The sequence below is a fragment of the Amborella trichopoda genome, chromosome 11 (assembly GCF_054954075.1).
Source record: "Amborella trichopoda isolate Santa Cruz 75 chromosome 11, AtrichopodaSantaCruz75HAP2 v2.0, whole genome shotgun sequence".
NCBI lineage: Eukaryota > Viridiplantae > Streptophyta > Magnoliopsida > Amborellales > Amborellaceae > Amborella > Amborella trichopoda.
In genome coordinates, this window is record NC_142346.1 from 47,378,623 (window position 1) to 47,398,827 (window position 20,205).

The window sequence follows — 20,205 nt, forward strand, 5'->3', positions numbered from 1 at the left end:
TCCGATCCCGACACCAGTGATTTGTCCACTCGGACACATTTCATTGGGCCCTCATTGTTCGCCGTCGGAATTTCCCTTGTGGGTCAGATCCCGGTGTCTTTGGACCGGGATTTGAGGGTAGGTTTGCACGTGTGATGGTGACATGCTTTGAGGAAATCTAGGGTTTTTGACTAAAGAAAGTAACCTTGCTTTTTCTTCTCTGCGTAATTATTACAAATGTCTCTTGTATTTTATGAATTCAAAAATCATTTAAATTATTTTCAAACTATATTTATAAATCTTTTTCCTCACAACTTCTTTTTTTTTTTTTTTTAAGATACCGTTTATGTATCCAAAATGTGATCATAACATCCCCACCGTGTTCTCTCTCATACTTGAAGCACATAGTAATTTTGTAATAATGCATTATCGAGTACCGTGATGCTTTTAAACACGTCTCAAAAGCATCAAGCCACTCACAATATCACGGCACTATAAGTGCTGCAATAAAGCATCACAATATTAATAGTATTGTGATGCCCATAGCACTATTTACAATGATTTCAGACGTGAGAGAGTGTAAGAAGTATTTCCATTCTATTGGAACTATGATATATGAATGGTATTTTGAGAAAGAAACATTAAAGTGTGGGAAAATAGGTATGGACATAATTTTAGAAAAATCTGAATGTTTTTAAAAATTTTAGAAAACATATGGAATTTTTTTATAATTAGCCTTTTTTTTCTTTTTGCAGAAATTATGAAAACACCCAAAACAATTGAATTATCTATTATTATGCCTAATTGTCACTATTCCAACTCAATATCTTGGTTTTTTTTTTGGGTATTTTGAATTTAAAGCAAAAAATATGCTAAAGTTTTTAAGTTATTCATCTTTTGTGGTGGGTAACTTGATAAATTTATCTCTTCTTTTAAATTTACATAAATGAAGGAGAGCTTGTTTTTTTTACGATGGGCCTTTTCAAGGGAGGTGGAGTATGACTCTGTGTTGAACATGGGACTGGCATGGTCATGGAGGTTATCACGGCCCATTTGCTATGTTGGACGGTGAGATATTTATCACTTTATGATCCATTGTTGAATGGTGAGAACTTCCATAACCGCTAGGCATGTAAGCATTTTCGGGTTTGGGTCTACTTGACCTCACCTGATCTTATCCGAACCAGATTTAGAAGTCTAGGTCAATCACAACTGGACCTAAAATATAAAATTAAATAAATTAAATAAATGTATACTTGTATAATATACTTGTATAATAAATGTATACTTGTATAATATACTTCGTCGTTTGCACATGTTTTGGTCTGTGTATGGACTATTATGTGGAAATTTGGACAAATTGAGATGGTAGACACATTCTACACAATATTTTTTTTATTTTTGTTTAGAGCACCTAGATAAGGCACATAAGTGTGCAAAAAGTATGAAACATCTAACTTCTTTTTTTTCTTTCTAGTTAAAAATAATTTTTGACACAACACTAGCGGTTCATCATTAGATCCCTCGATGTTGAGCTTATACTATTTTCATAGGCTTGTGTGTGTGTCAGGTTAACCCCAATACCGACTTAATCAATACCGTATCAAATGAACCTGGACCCGACTCATTGAGTCCGAACCTGTGCTCATGTTGTCAAGCAGACCGGATGAATATGACACCCCACCTATTCGAGGTCATGGGGATTGTATCTGTAAACAGCGGTGTGCATCAAGAAATGGTTGAGATTCGATGGAATTTTTAAACAAGTTGACACAGCCGTTTCGGTCGAAGCGAACAAATATATTTTATTATTATTTTAAGTTTTTTCTATTATTTTGATATATTGTTATATATAAGTATATACGTTATTTATATTAAATTTTACAAAAAGTCGGAAGTCTCTCTAAATTGGCTGAAGCACTGAATTAATTTCCTTTCTAACCAAATCAAATAAAGCTTCAAAGCAAATTTGGCAACACTAGCCCAGTTGTCTAGGCCAGTCAGATTTGGCCTGGCGCAGCTCGGGCCAGGGTCAGTGCCGGCCCATTGCCAACCCTACTTACGAGTGTGCATTATGGACCTTTTGGGATGCACTTGCAAAATATATAGTTTCCCACTTTTTGCTGGTTTGACCCCTCTCTCTCTCACTCTCAAATCAGTGGATGTTGAGAGCGTTTTTTTTTTTCTTTTTTGAAATAGTGGGATATTGGCCCTACCTGTCTATTAAATAATCAAAAGAGGTATTACATAAACAATTTTATACAACCTTTAGCAAGAGAACACTAGCAACATCAGAAACAATGTAATGCATTAAAGGTGAACACGCCATACAATTGCTTCATTCATAGAGCCCGCTACTTTGATTAAAGAATCCCCGCTACTGTGGCTAAAGAATCCGCAGCCATATTTCCCTCCCTATAAGTGTGTTGTGCCTTCCATTGCTGATCAACAAAAGATACAAGCTTAGATATACTATTATCCAAAATTAAAAGCAATATCCAAGGAACTTAAGAGTCACTCTCAGTAAGAAAAGATACACAATTCAACACCATTGCCAATGAAATACCTTTTTCAAATACATAAAATTCAACTGCGTTATTCGAATTGATACCCAACATAGCTGCAAAAGCCACAATAAAATCACCTATATCATTCCTAATAATACAAATACCATATTTTCACAACTTTCCTGTTCCTCTTCTTAGAAAATATAAACTTCTTCTTTTTTCTTTTTTTTTCTCTTCTCTCTTTATCTCTCCTCCTCTTGTGTGAAACACTACCTTCTATCTAAAATGCCACAAACAGATAGATGCCAAATTATTGACACCGAGTAATATCCCATGTATGATTATGTGCCACTTATGTGTGTTGTTATATGGCAAGGTTTCAACCACATTGGAGTGTTAAAGAAGAATAAAAAATCACTAAGAAGTCAAAACTTATTCCATTCCTTTGAATAGCTTTCTTTACCCATAGAAAAAAAAAAAAACACTGGGGAAAAGCAAACAGGACCTCCTCCTATATAAAACAGAGGACGTATTGTTTTGGGTGTGGTTTTTATAAGGTTGCAACTTTAAACAATCCAATTAAGGCACACCTCCAAATCTTATTATAACATGTAATTTTAGTGTAAAAATTTATTAAGATTATTTTGAAATTTATTATAAAATTTTAAATTTTAAAAATGGTTAAAATCAAGTAGATCTATTAACATATGAAAATCTTGAAAATGGACGGTCTAGATAATATGTTGCAAGATGCACTATTTCTGAGAGTCAAAATGTTTTTTTTTTTATATTCATATATCTCGATGTCGAGATGATTAATTAGAGGGTTTTTCAATATTAAAATAACATTTTTTTGATGGATTTTTAAAGTGCATCTGTAATTCTACCTTTTAAGGTTGCAACCTTATATAATTTTTTTCTTTTTCAAAATACCCATCAAAATACATATAAGTTGAAAAAGATTAAAATATTAAATTATTGATAAATTAGCCATATTTTGATTGTACGTTGAGTCTCTTGACCTCTATGCATTGCGGTTAGCAAATGCCAAAAGATTGTATGCTTCCATAGGATTATACTATAGCTTAACTCCCTCGTACTGCTCTAGTTTTTGGGACTCAAAATTTGGGAATGTAATCTCTTCATCATCAACTCAATGATCAACATGTATTTAAAAATAAAAGAATTAGAGAAAAAAAATGTATTACCCCTCTCTAAAACTTTTGTCCCAAGTAACCCTTTGGTCTCGTAAAAAGCACACGGAAAACCCCCAAATTAAATAACAAAATGATATTCATTATCCAAATTATAAAATTTACCCTTCTTTTATCTAATAACTTCATCTTAAAAATCAATGTGATCCCTCTTTTAACCTAATTTACGGTTTTCGAGATGAGAGAGAGAGATAAGAATTAACGGAAGGTTGCTAGAGGGAAAGAGCAAGTAAGAGGTCTTTTGGTGAGAAAGAAAAAGATAGCTTTTCCATGTTTAGATAGTAAGGTGATTAATAAAAAAAGAAAAAATCATGTCATTTGGACCATTGACAAGGTAAAAATGTATTAAACGTCTTTTCTAACTTAACTTTTGGGGGGTTTTATGAGATATTTACAGCACTAGTGGGATTTTTGGAATTATAATTTGGGAAAAGTTTATATAAGGTTGCAACTTTAAATGTAGAACTCTTGATGCACCTAAAAAATCCATTAGTAAAGGTTGTTTTAATGTTAAAAAACCCTCTAATTGATCATCTCGACATCAAGATGTATGAACATGAAAAAAAAAAGATTTTGAGTCCCAGAAATAGTGCATCTTACAACACATTATCTAGATTGTCTATTTTCAAGAGTTTCATATGTTTATAGATGTACTTGATTTTAATCATTTTTTGAGTTTAAAATTTTATAACTAGATTTGAATATAGATTTGAGATAATTTTAAGAATATTTTACATCAAAATTATATCTTATGATAAAATTTGAAGGTGTGCCTTTAATGGATTGTTTAAGATTACAACCTTATGGCATCCACACCTTTATAATTTTAGGGAAGGGGGTTTATTTGTTTTTCTAAGGTAATAAATGTACTCTATATAAATGTGCTTGAAAAAATTATCTTAAGTTTTAAGAAAGGTCATTCTATTTTTGGGTAGTGAGATATAAGTGTTTAGGAGCTTGAAAAATCAATTTCTTCTCATGAAAATAATTATTCGGTGTTTACTACGTGAAATCCATAATTTCAAATTGAAAAAAATCATCTCCGATAGGTCTTTTACCTGGGGAAGGAGATTTGGAAGGAGATGTATAGTATGCTCTTGCAGTAGAGCATGCTATTCGGGCATTTGCAGAATCTTACCTTTTATCCCGCACCAACTTACACACCACTCAACCATAGGAGAGAATAAATGATTTGCCTAACAAAAATATAATGAAACAATAACATCTATGAGGGCATCCAAACCATTCCATATGGATAATATATGATAAGCAAGTTTCTCATGGAGCTCTTAACCTTATGCGGTAAGATTATTTACTTTTGGTATAAGTAGTATTCTAAACAAAGATTGTTGATCCAAATTGGATGGGAATCGGTCGAGATTGAACCGGTTTTGAGATGGTATGCCTCCAACCAGTTTCTTCACTAAAACCCCCTATATATATAATTTGTCTTAGCTCCCATATAATTCCCACCCAATAAACCCTTATTTTAATTTTTTATTTTATTTTATTTATTTTTAATATTTTTCTAGATCACCGATTTGGACCTATTTCAAATTATGGATCCAACGATTCAACATGTATGTAGGTGAAAAATCCACCCCACCAATTTGGGTTTTAAAACACTAAGCAGAAGAAAGTAGTAACCACCCCTACCCATCAAAATTGAAATCGACTAGCTCATAGTGTACCATTGATCTTTCAAATTGTGTGCAGAAAAAAATCACATATTCTAAGTCATCCAGTTTCATATATATATATATATATGTATCTTCCCAATGCCTATAGGCGAAAATGAACAGTGATTTTTTCTACCATCATCACCATTCAAAGTTCATCGTACGGTCACGATTGTCCGATATTGTTTTATTTTTTCATTTGTTTTCTACTAATCAGAATAATCTGAAATTTGGAGCATGTGTACATCTTAGTGAGGCACGCCTAATAAAATCATAAAAAAAAAAAAATCGTAAAAATGATCAAAATACCCCTAAAATTTTTCGGGGGTATTTTAATCAATTTATTTCATGTAAAATATTTTTTTTGATATTTTTCGTAGATTCGTCTATTGTTTATGAACACACACTCCAAATTTCATGTCATTCCGATCAGTAAAAAAAAAAAATTGAAAAATGAAACACTACCGGACAATCGTGACTGTACGATGAACTTTGAACAGTAATGAGAGTAGGTGAAATCACTGTTCAGTTTCGCCTATAGACATTTTGTATTGTAGTATCTTCCATATATATATATATATATATATATATATATATATATATATATATATATATATATATATATATATATATATATATATATATATATATATATATGGGAAAAGATGGGATTAACCCACTAGCTCATATGAACATATTAGCCCAACGACCTAGATTGAATTTGGGCCGATCTGACGGTCACGGATATCCAATAGTAATTGAATTTTAGTTTTTTATTTTTATTTATTTATTTTTTATTTTTTACAAATCCAAATTATTGAAAATTTTAGGTGTGTGTTCTTCTCATCAAGACGCACCTAATAAAAATATATTAAAAAAATATTATTTTTGAAAAAAATAATCAAAATACCTCCAAAAATTTTCGAGGGTATTTTGGTCAATTTATTTCATGTAAAATATTTTTTGATATTTTTTGAATATTCATCGATTTTTTATGAACACACTCCTAAAATTACAATTGATTTTGATTTGTAGAAAAAAAAGCTAAAATTCAAACACTACTGGACATCTGTGATCGTCAGGTCGGCACATATTTAATCTGGAACGTTAGGTTCATATATTCATATGAGCTAGTGGGCTAATCCCCATCTTTTCCATATATATATATATATATATATATATAAAATGAGATAATTTATCTTTGGTACAAAGTGAGACATCAATATTGACCATTGGATGTGAGATTGGGTGACTGTAATTATTCCATTGACTATGCTCAAATTTCAAAAGAAATTTTCTCGAACTTTGTGACACGTCCAAGCTATCAAACTTCACATTGGATGGTTGTAAGTAATTGTGATTTGTAAAAAAATTGTGATTTCAAATACTATTAGACACCTACAAAATTTGTGATTTCAAACTTCACTAAGGCGCATGCACCTACAAAATTTCAGATCATTATGATTTGTTAAATAAATATTAAAATTCAAACACTATCAGATATTTGTGACCATGTGATAAACTTTGAATGGTGATAAAGCCGTTGGTGAAGTCCTGTAGAACTTCACCTATAGGCATTTTGTAGTGTTTTTCATATATATATATATATATATATTTATTTATGTTCAATTTTTTATAAAAATACTATTATTCAAAAAAATTTGTTTTAGGTTCATTTTTACAAGTAACATTGAATAAAATCACTAAAAAAACATTTTGAATAAAAATATCGACAAAAATAAATTTATAGGTATTTTGGTCACTTTTTATTTAAAATATTTTTAATCATTTTTTTAAAATGTTATATGTAGAAAGGGAAAAGTTTATATAGAGCATAGGCTCTAAACAATCAAATTAGAGCCTACCTCAAAACTTTCACTATAAGAGGCTGTTTTGATTCCCAAATATCATCAAATTGATCATCTCGACATCAAGATGCATGGACATGATAAAAAAAATAGATTTAAAGTTTAGGAAAAAATGCTTCTTGTAATGTATTTTTGGATTGTCAATTTTCAAGATTTTCATAGATCTGCTCAATTTATACTATTTTAAACTTTAAATTTTATAACTAAAGATAAAAACTATAATGTAAGGATATCACAAAACTTTCCAATTTTAAAATCATATTTCTCGATACTATTTGAAGGTGGGCTCTAATTTGATTGTTTAAAGCCTCATCTCTATACAAACGGCACCCATGTAGAAAAATACACCTACATTCCAAAATCAAGTAAGTATCTTATATAAATAAAATATAAAAATTAAATACGAGACTAATTTTCTATAGTGGGATACGGCCTATGAGATCTCAACCATCCACCCGTCCATATGATGTGGACATGATACTTTTCCTTTCATTTTTGGGCAGTTTATCTTTTCAGCAAAGAATAATTCCAGAAGGATTAGACCATTTCCACCCACAAAAGAAGAAAGAGAGACTTGAAAAGACATGGTGCTAAGGAATAAGGATTCCTTTGTGATTTGTGGAAAGTTAAGATAGGAGAAAGCTTTTCCCTTTTTTTGCCTTTTATCATAAAGTGTTGTCTGAAGTAGCCATTAGAGGGTCTTTAAATGGTTAAATAAATCACTTTCTTAGTATAAAATCTTTAGGGGATTCATTCAAACAAGCATCTTGGACCCATAAAGATAGTGACACTCACTTTTTAGTGACAATTTGTTAGATTTTTTTCTAACCTCTTTTAGGGAGGATGAGGTGACTGAGTTCTAATCTTTACACATTAACTGTTAAAAGAGACCAACCACCAATATGGTTGGTCAGATGATTTGAGAATTTAAGTCTCTAAGTGCAACTTAAAGATGTGACAACTATGTAAACCTTTTTACCATCTAATTGAAGCAAAAAAGAAAAGAAAATAGAGAATATAAGAGCATTACAAGAGTCTTGTTTGGAGGTCCCCAAATTTTAGAGATGTAACCTCCTCGACCTAATGAAAAATAGCAAAAATTTAAAAATTTCATATATGCTTACAAAAAAACAATGTCAGAGGTTAAACATGGATCGTCCAATTTCAGATCTAAGACCTTTGCTTCGTGTGAAAGTGCGATCCCAAAATCCTTGGAAAACTTCGTGACTGAAGTAGCTTTCCTTTTAGCTTGGAAAAGCGCTTTCACACCCAAATAGCTCGGTCGCCAATTTCTAGCATGTTCTATATCAGTCAAAGAAATGTGCCCTAAGTGTTTAGTAACTCAAATTCCAACCTTTTTGCCCAAAATATATACTCTTTTCTAATTCTGAAGTGGATTCCAGTATTTATTTTATTTATTTTTTTATTTTTTAAAAAAGGTCATTGTAATCAATTAGTTGGCTCAAGGACTTATTACATAGTTTGTTCCCGCTGGAGTACACTGTATGCCCTCTAATTGAAACAATACGGTGAAATTCCATGCGAGATTGTCAGTCAAATGAACAAAAACTATCTCGTTATATTTCTTCAGTTGGGGTAAAACCCCTCCTTTTTTTTTTGTTGCTATAAATGATTTGAACATTTGTTTTGAACATTTGTTTACACTTTACAACATCTAAGCTCTTATGCCTTACCGATATGCTCGGGCGTTATATAAGTTGTATATTGTGAATTGACTATTAGAATAGGTGAGAAATTAACACTTAGTTTTCGAGAGTGAGTACTCTTCAACAGTTTAGACCGAATATAGCCTCATCCTATATTTTTTATTTTATTTATAAATTTTATTTTGTTTGAGGCTTGGAGGGATATTCATTTTTATAGATCGTTCCAAATAAAAATAATAAAAATTTAAAAGATTTAACCAAAATACCCCTAAAATAGTCAAGGGTGTTTGGTCAATCTATTTTGTTCAAACTAAATTTTTGTTATCTTTAAATAAAAATATAGACGTTTTTTAGTCGTTAGATTATGGCCAGCTTCAAACTGCACTGTTAGAAGGTGCTTGTGCATGCATCCATTATCCACATCATGTGGATAGAAAACTTTCCTATTGATAAAGAACAAAAAGTACATAATTAAAGATTGTTTATTCGTGAAAAAATATTACAATTACTTTTAATTGTCAAATGTAAAATTATGTGGCTAAGAGTGTGCTATTGGCCATGCTCAAAGTTAAACAAATTCTTTCAAGCTTGTGCGAAGAAATAACTTTATGCAGCTATCCCTTTTTTTGGGAAATTTGTCAAATACTCATAAGATATTAACTATTTAATATTTTAACCATGTATTTCGAATTAATTTCAAAATGGCTATTAAAATACACATTATTTTGAGCTAGAATAGTAAAAAATGACAAAATATTAAATAGTTGAAAAATAAGATGTATTTTGATAAATCACCCTTTTCATTTATTTATGACGGCTTGAAGTATTTGTGGCATTTGTATAAGAGGTTTCACTCTGCGCAAGTTTATTTTTGCGAATGTGAACTTAGGGTGATTTTTTTCAAATGTGATGTAGCCATAAGATTTAGTAACCACTAATAGGTCATCCATTCGTAGGAGTGGAACTCAAGTCGTCATTTTTAAAGATAAAACATTGCTAAGGTTAAATTTTAATGGGCAAATAATTAAGATCAAATAAGATTTAAGATCAAGATAAATCCCTATCTCAAGGGTTAGTTAGATAGAATCCAATTAGGCTTAAGATAAAATAAAGGATTACCTAGACTCCTACTAGGAAAGCGAAAAGTAAAGGTCTATTGAAAGGTGGGTTATAGGTGATGTACAGGTGGTTTGGTTTTAGTAAGAGGGCAAGGTAAAAAACAAAGGGGTCAGTGTGAGTTAGAAAAGAGATGTAAAATAAGAGAGAGGCGACCATGCCTTATGTAGAGAGAAATTGTAGAGTGAGAAAGAGTGTGTAACAATCCACCGAGGCCAAATATTTTTCAATAAATTTTTTTTTCTTTCGGCTCTTATTTTTTCCCACCTATATGCGTATTAAATTGTGCTCATTAATACCTAAAGCTTCCATACGTATTTTCAACAGTCATGTTGTAGCACCCACCATCCTGACCACCGCCTCTTAAAAGTATATTTGGTAAAAAGAATTATACCACTCACATTCTTATAATCTTAACATTCTAACATTTTGCTAACGCTTGATTTTTTAGGACTCAATTGTCCTATTTCTTGACAAAATTACTATCTTACTCAAGGATCTTTGTATGCAACCCTCAAATCATAATCACCCCATGCGTTTTGGTTAAAAAAACAAAAAAATACATTATGCTTAATTACTTTAGTTTAATGGTTATGAACTTCAAATTCTTCGAAATGAAGCTTTGAGGAACTTGTGAATTGGTGATCTCCACTCTCTGCATTGAATGATCTAAAAACATAAATTTCAAACTCTAAAAATGGTTTATCTTACAACACATTTTCCATACAAATCATTTCAAGTCGACATAAAATCATCAAGTCAATATATTGTTTGATCTTCAAATTCCACAATCACCGAAGTAACCATATTTAAAGGTCCACCACATGCAAAAGAGTCTAATGGAAAATGTTTGTTTTAAATTTCGGAATCCATCTAAGAATCACTAGAGTATAACTTTTGAAAAAAAAAATTGAAGGACTTTGAGTGCTTCAAAATTTATATACTGCCCTCCATTCCTTGTTGAATCTTGGGACATTATTTTTTCAGCATGTTTTTTTTTGACGCCAGTCCCTAGGTTGACAGATATTTTTCTTCAAAATACAAGGCATCAATCTTCAACATATAGCTCATCCACATAAACCGAAAATTTTAAATGATTGTATCCAAATCAAAGCGGTGAAAAACAAAAAACGATAGCACATTCTAAATTGGGAGTTTTGGAAGAGCACAAATGGCAAGGCCAAGGGACCACTATGAAATGGAGGATCAAGTTGAATAAATGCTTAGCATTATGAATTTGTTGAAGAGAACACAAGCACATGAACTATGAAATCGTCTCTATATCCGTCAGTGACCCTAGCTCCCTGTTATCAAGTGGACCTTTCTCTCTTTTCTAAGTACCATTGTTTAACATATCAGACTCGAGGTCAGGCTCGACGTGGCTCAGGCCTGAGTTTCCCGAATCCAACAAGGGCGAATTTGAGTCGGACTAGGGAACTTTTAACCAGAAAAATTACAACATCGTGAAATCATTTGAAGACTCATAAGATTTCATGGCTCTTAGTACAGAATTGCCCTATAGCTCCTAATCTAAGTTGAACTAGGCGATTCCCGAGTAAACATGTATAACTCCTCATCTAAGTTTAAGCACCACTGTCTGCGAGTCGAGTCGAGTCACTCGACTGGTCATGCTCTAGCCAAAAGGGGTACAAACTCAACCACCCATCATACAAGTCATGTAAGAGGTGCAAACTCAATATTGAATAGAGACCATCCAATTTTTTTGAAGGCAAAACCTGATATTGAACATCTCAAAATCCACTTCTTCTTTTTTTAAATAACTATCTAATGATTCCTCAATCCCTTCAAATCCAATCCTTTGAAGTTGGTCATTTGCCTGATAGAGTAAATATACATAATGTTCCTGAGGGGCCTTTGTATGATCAAAACCCTAATGTCTTAATCTCCACTACCAAATGTGTGTTTGGTGAGAGACTATTATATATATATATATATATATATATATATATATATATATATATATATATATATATATATATATATATATATATATATATATATATATATAAGTAATGATCCTATAGGATTCGTTTCCACCCATGTGTGTAGGACTTCAAATGATCATCATTAAAGTTGATATGGATCTCTAGAAAAATTATCACATGGGTGTGGGACTTGACTTTTCTATAGATCAATGTCAAATTTAATGGTGATCCTTTGAGGTCTTATACACATGGGTGAGGGAGGCTCCTATAGGATCATTTATATATATATATATATATATATATATATATATATATGAAAAAATATTATATAAGGTTGCATCCTTAAAATATAGAATTACAGATGCACCTCAAAAATCTATCAGAAAAGGTTGTTTTAATGTTGAAAAAACCTCTAATTGGTCATCGCGATGTATGAATATAGAAAAAAAAAGATTTTAAGTCCCAAAAATAGTGCATCTTGCAATACATTATCTAGACCGTCCATTTTCAAGATTTTCATATGTTTATAGAACTACTTGATTTTAACCATTTTTGGAGTTTTAAATTTTATAACTAGATATAAAAATAGATTTTGAGATAATATTAATAATTTTTTTCACCAAAACTACATATACAATTTGGAGGTATGCCTTAATTGGATGGTTTAAGGTTGCAACCTTATAGAAACCACACCCTATATATATATATATATATATATAGCAATGATCTAATGCAACGGTTGTATCATAGTATAATGCAACGACACTTTTGGAAAACCATGTTTGTGGTATTTTTATGACCCCAAATTTTTCACACACACTCTCTTCATCTCAATAATCATTAAAAAAAAAAAAATTTTATTTGAATCCTAGATATGGTCAAAATGAGTCTCCTCCAAAAACGAATCTAGACCATTCATTTTGTAAATTTCAAGATCTTAGCCTTTATAAACTAAAAATCATTCTTTTTTTTCTTTTTTAACATTATTCATCTAATGATAATAAAGCCATCCAAAAAAATTAGAAATGAAAAAACTCCTTCTAAGGCCTAGATCTAAGCATCTCACAAAAATGAACGGCATATGTTAATTGGGTTAAAAAAATACTTTCTAGGTCGTGTTTTCAAATTTTCCTTTTTTGTCAATGTTCATTAGAATAACAAGAGTGTATATTTCAAATTTTGGATCAGACAAATGACCATAAGATAGTTTTTTAAGGTTATTGCATCATAATACTATACAACCGTCTATATATATATAAAGGGTGCGATTTGTATAGAGCCTAGGCTCTAAACAATCAAATTAGAGCCTACATTCAAATAGTATTGAGAAATGTGGTTTCAATACTGAAAATCTTTGTCATAGCCTTAAAATATATTTTCATCTTTATTTATAAAGCTTAAAGCTTCAAAATTAGTGTAGATTGACAAATAAATAAAAATCTAGAAAATTGACGATCTAAAATGCGTTATAAAATACACTATTTCCAAAACTTGAAATCCATTTTAAGATATTTGAGAATCAAAATGACCTATTCTAATAAAATTTTTGGGGTAGGCTCTAATTTGATTGTTTAGAGCCCAGGCACTATATCAACGTTTCCCATATATAAAACCCCATCTGTCAATATGCTAACATGCAAAACGCATCTGTACTAAAATACCACATGTGAGTCTCTACAAACCAGTGATTAAAAAACGTCGGGTCAAACCGGACCCGATTCGACTCGAGAATCGACAGTAGACGTCTCGAATCGCTCAAAAAAACGGGAATCGCCCGGTTCTAGAGAGAACCAGGCGATTCTGTACAGTGACTCGCCGATTCACTGTACGGAATCGGCGAGTCCCGTGAAGAACACGTGCTGCACAATGTTCTTCACGGGATTCTTCAAAATTTGTCATTTTTTTTTATCATTTTTCTTGTTTTTTTTGACATGTGATCTAATATGCAGGCTTTAAACAGCTTTATTCAGCTTTTTCACGGATTAAATGGTTGAGAAATTTTGTGTTTTTGGATTACGAAAGTTGCATTTTTAGGGTTTCCGCCTTTCCTTGTGTTTCATGCCAAATAGGGCATGAATCTATCAAAATTTGTAGGCATTTTGATCATAAAGTTGTCCATCAAAACCTTATGTTACGAATTTGTGATAATCGTTGAGAAAAACATAGTTATTTGGAGATTGAAGACTCGGGTTCATAAAACCAGATAAGAAGTTTGGGTTTTTTTTTTTTTCCCGCCATATGATTAATTTCATACATATTTTGAAGATAATGAGTTCAATTTGTATGGTTTTTAATCTTTATTGTGTCTATTATGATTGAACATATTCAATTTTATTTAATTTTGTCAATTACAGCATGAATTTTTAGATGAACACAGTGATGTTTGTGGAAAAAAATTTCTGCTGTTTTTTTTTTTTTCGGCCTTTCGATTTTTTGTTCATGATATATTACAAATAATGTGTTAGATTTTTAGCGTTTTTAATCGTTATAGTGTTGTTTATAATTAGATGTATTCAATTTGATCTGATTTATTCAATTTGAGCTCATTTTTTAGATTCAATGACTGTTGTCTGTGAAGAAAAGAACTGCGGTTTTTTTTTTTTGCTCAATTTAATTGATTTGATTTGATTTATTGATGATAATGTGTTCAAAATTTAGGGTTTTAATTCTTTATATTGTTGTTTATCAGAAAATGTACTCAATTGGATGTAAATTATTCGCTTAGAGGTGGATTTTTGAGTTAAAATGGCTTATGTAAGATGGCCTTGTGAAGAAAATATATATATATATATATACTTTTTCTTTTTTTTTTGTAATCCATGATCGAATTTTTTGTAATCCATGATCGAAATGTTTGTTTTTTTTTTTGTAATCCATGATCGAATTTTTTGTTTTTTGTTTTTTTTGTAACCCATGATAGAGTTTTTTGTAATCCATGATCGAATTTTTTATAATCCCTGATCGAATTGTTTTTTTCTTTTTTTGTAATCCATGAACGAATTTTTTGTTTTTTTTTGTTTTTGTAATCCATGATCGAATTTTATGTAATCCATGATCGAATTTTTTGTAATCCATGATCGAACTTTTTGTAATCCATGCTCGAATTTTTTGTAATCCATGATTGAATTTTTTGAAAATTTGTGATTTTTTTTTTAATCCATGATCGAATTTTTTTTGTAATCCATGATCGAATTTTTTGAAAATTTGTTTTTTTTTTTTTTTTAATCCATGATCGAATTTTTTGAAAATTTATGATTTTTTTTTTTTTTAATCCATGATCGAATTTTTTGAAAATTTGCGATTTTTTTTTTTAATCCATGATCGATTTTTTGAAAATTTGTGATTTGTTTTTTTTAATCCATGATCGAATTTTTTTTTGTAATCAATGATCGAATTTTTTAAAAATTTGTGATTTTTTTTTTTTAATCCATGATCGAATTTTTTGAAATTTTGTGAATTTTTTTTTAATCCATGATCGAATTGTTTTTGTAATCAATGATCGAATTTTTTGAAAATTTGTTATTTTTTTTTTTTTAATCCATGATTGAATTTTTTTTTGTAATCCATGATCGAATTTTTTGAAATTTGCTGTATTTTTATTTATTTATTTATTATCCATGATCGATTTTTTTGAAAAATGTTGATTTTTCAAAAAGATGTGAAAATCGTGATAAGGTTTTGATTATCATGATGTATTAAACCCAATTTTTAATTTTTATTGTTTGAGTTTGCTGTACTTTTTTTTTTTTTTTCCGTGATCGAATATTTTGAAAAATGATAATTTTTCGAAAAGATGTGAAAATCGTGACAAGGTTTTAATTATCATGAGGTATTAAACCATATTTAAAATTTTTATTGTTAATGTTTTTGTTGAAAAAATTGTATGTTGATAGATTATTTATAGAAAAAAATGCATGTTATTATATTTTTAATGCAAAACTGTATTTTTTTAATATGTTGTTAATGCATTTTTTAGTTGGAATCAATGGTTTAAAAAGCGGATCGGTGACCCGGATCAGGCACCTCAAAAACTTATCCGGATCTGTGAATCGGCGATCCGGATCGAGAATCGGCTGAATCAGTCGGATTAAAGCTTCAAAAAAATCCGAAAAAATTATTAAAATTCATTATAAATGTTGTTTTTTATGAATCCAATAAAAAATAACGGCACTACATTATTAACTTTCATTTTTTTTATCAATTTGTGAATATTGAGATGTTCTTTCCCTGTATAAATTTATTTTAACTATTAAATTTGCATCACATAAAAGAAAAATCATAAAATCATCATGGATAAAATATATAATTATATCTGTAGATTATTATAAAGAGTAGACTAACCAATGAAAGAATGGCCACTAAAATCTCGTTTTGGCGAAAAACTCCAACCCGCTAAAAAAACCCAAACTATTACAGCCTAACTAACTATAATCCTAAATTATTACAACCTCACTAATTACAATATTATATACTGAAATTATAATTATTAGTTTACATTTTATAATTATTTTATTAGTCAAATAATAACAAATTAAAAATATTTTATAATATTATCTAATTTAAAATGTATTATTGACAACTGTAAGAAAAATAGTACATTGCATGATTTATAATGTAAAAATTCATAAATAAAATAAAAGATTTGGTTATCAATGTAAAAATTAATAAAATGCGTACAAATTTTGGAAATAACACTTCAATTTTTCAAAAAATTATTTTTTTAGGTTTTTATAATAAATTTAGTAAAAGAGATTGTTAGTAGAAAGATGGAGATTTCAAATAGAATAAACTTTTTATTTTTATTTTTTTATACCTTTCATATTATTTACAAAAATAATTATACCACTATATACAACAAAAATTAACTGTTATATAAAATATTAATTTTTTTATTTTTCATTTTTTTATGTCTTTTATATTATTTACAAAAATATTTATATTTATACCAACCACTATATACACGACAAAAATATTTATATTTATACCAACCCTTATATATACAACAAAAATGCAACACATGCCCAAGGGGATTCGAAAACAACAAAAATATTTATACAAACCACTATATACACAACAAAAATGCAACACATGCCCAAGGGGATTCGACCTTGGGAACGACCTCAAGTAAAAAAATCAAAGTCATAACCATCAAGCCATCTAACTACATGTGATTATAAACTGCTGATTAATAGACTAGATTTACATTTCGTTTTTATTTAATGATGTTTGGGAATTATCCCACATCGAAAGATGGGTATTCAAATTTGGTATATAAATACCTATGCAATATGAATTATAAAATATGTATAAAAATATTAGGGCAACCTCGCATGTGCGTTTAGACACACGTTTGCGCGTGTGAGTGTGCGTGGGGCACGCTCGTACGTGCGTTTGGACACACGTGTGCACGTGTGAGTGTGCGTAGGGCACGCTCGCACATGCGCTCGCACACACGTGTCGTGTGAGTGTGCGTGGGGCACGCTCGCACGTATGCTCAGACACACGTGTACACGTGTGAGTGTGTGTGGGGCATGCTCGCACGTGCGCTCGGACGCACGTGTGCACGTGTGAGTGTGCGTCTGCGTGGGGCACGCTCGCACGTGCATGTCATGTGTTACCTGTGTGAACCAGGCTGAACCAAATGGGAACCGGCGGTTCTACTCTAGAACCGGGCTAAACCAGATGGGAACTGGCGGTTCCACTCTAGAACCGGGACGTTACGGATTTGCGGTTGGAAACGGCACGGGCACGCTTGTTTCCGAGTCGAACCGGGCGAGTCCGGTTCGACTCGCCGTTTTTTAAAACGCTTGTTGGAATGACTGATGTTAGGTGGCTCTATGAAGCATTGTTTTTATTATTAATTTTTTAATGCAAAAAATGTATGTTCTTGATAATTGAGTTGTAGCCATGTTTGGAGCTTGCATTTTGTATTATATTATCCTGAATGTTTGTAATTGATATGTACGAAAATATTATTGTCAATAGAGGCATTTTGCAATAACAAATATGACTACATGAGCTACCCCAACATATTATCACTACACATGGTGATCTTTTCTTGTTGAACTGTCAGGTTAATTTTTAACTTTTTATATCTTAAAACAGTTGAATCATGTCAAGATCTGCAGAAGACCCTGCATGGCAACATGGGGTCAGACTTGATCCCAACAAAAAAGACAAAATTATTTGTAATTACTGTCAAAGAGTGATAAGTAGTGGGGTACATAGGTTCAAGCAACACTTGACAGGGGTTAAGGGAGATGTTTCTACATGCACTAGTGTCCTTAATAATGTAAAAAAAAAGATGGCGGCAATTCTTAATGCTAACAAAGGTAAAAAAATTGCCAAACATAAAATAAATGAGGAGATAGCTAGTTTATATACGTCATCAAGCATGAATGATACAGAAAAGCAATATAATAATGACCTAGAAGAGCAATATAATAATGACTTGGACATGGCCACAATATTGAGTTTACATGAACAATATCAAAGTGAACGTGGGTTTAGAATACCCTGTGGGTCTAGCTCAGACATGCATGGTGGGCCTAGCTCAGACATGCATGGCAGGCCCAGCTCGACCATGTATGGCGGGCCCAGCTCAAATATGTATGGAGGGGTTGGTGGCAATATATCAAAGAGAATCAGATGTTGAAAAACTTGTTTCTAGGTTACCTAGGAGTGTCAGTATTGCAGGTCATGATCGTAAATACCCATTTCTCTCAAAGCCTAAGTCACAACAGATGACCCTAAAATGCATGATTAAAGGTACAAGAAACATGTTGGGGAGATATATTGGTAAATGGTTCTACGATAAAGGGATTCCCTTTGATGCAGCTAATAGACCATATTTTCCACCTATGGTCAGTGCAATCCAGAGAGTCGGGCCCGGGGTAAAACCCTCGACGGCATATGACCTCGGTGGGCCAATATTAGATGAAGAGGTGGAGGAACTTACAAAATGGATTGAAGAATATAAACAGAGTTGGCCAAGGACAGGCATTACTCTCATAAGTGATGGTTGGTTGAATAAAATTAACAAAAAGGAATTTTTAAACTTCTTGGCCTATTCCTCAAAAGGTACAGCTTTTTTGTCTAGCAAAGAAGTATCATGGACGAAGAAGGATGCAAACTTCTACGTATGACTATATGATCAGATAGTGGAAGAGGTGAGAGATAAGCATGTAGTCCAGTTTATTACGGACAATGCGCGAGCATGTGTTTCTGCGAACAACAAGTTGATGGATAAGAGAAAGCATCTAGTATAGACCCCGTGTGCTGCACATAGCATCAATCTTATGTTAGAGGAGATCAGTGAGATCAAAATTGTGAAGGAGACTCTAGAGGAAGCAAGGTTGGTGTCGAGATTTATATACAACCACTCTAAAATTTTATTTATGCCTAGAGAACACTCTAAGAAAAAAGAGATAATCAGGCATACCATAACCCGCTTTGCGACCGATTACTTAGCTGTGGACTCCATTCGAGAATCTGAAGGTACATTAAAGAGATTGTTTACTTGTGAAGAGTGGTTAAATGACCGCCTCTCAAAGTTCAGTACCGGTATAAAAGTGAACAACATAGTCTCAAATAGGCGGTTTTGGTCTCAATGTTCCAGTGTTGTAGAGGCTACTGCCCCTTTGGTCATGGTGTTAAGAATGGTGGATGCTGACAAGAAAGCTATCATGGGTATCCTTTATGAAGGTATTGAGAGGGCGAAATTAGCTATTGGAGAGAAGTGTAGTTTTGCTAGCAAAGTGATCGAGATTATAGAAATGAGGTGGAACACCAAATTTGAATGTCCAATTCATTATGCTGGTAAATATATAATTATATCATTACAATGTTTCATTTTAAATCATTTTTTTATGAAATTGTAAATGACATTTTTTTATCTATATATTTTGTAACTTACTACTTCAACCCAAAATTTTTCTATTTGACACCTGAACATCCCCACAAGATTATGGAAGGAGTCAGATACATTATTGCAAGGTTGGAGAGAAGCCATCGAAACCAAGTAGCAGCAATACAAGTGGTATTATTTAATGTTTGGGTAATAACTTCATTGAGTTGTTATATTTGTGAGGAATAATGCACTAAAACGTAATATATTTGTTTTAGCTTGCTATGTATAAGGATGTTATAGGATCCTTCGGAACTAGACTTGCCAGGAATTCTCGAACTATGATGGATCCAGGTTATCTCCTCGCTAATATGTTGTTCATT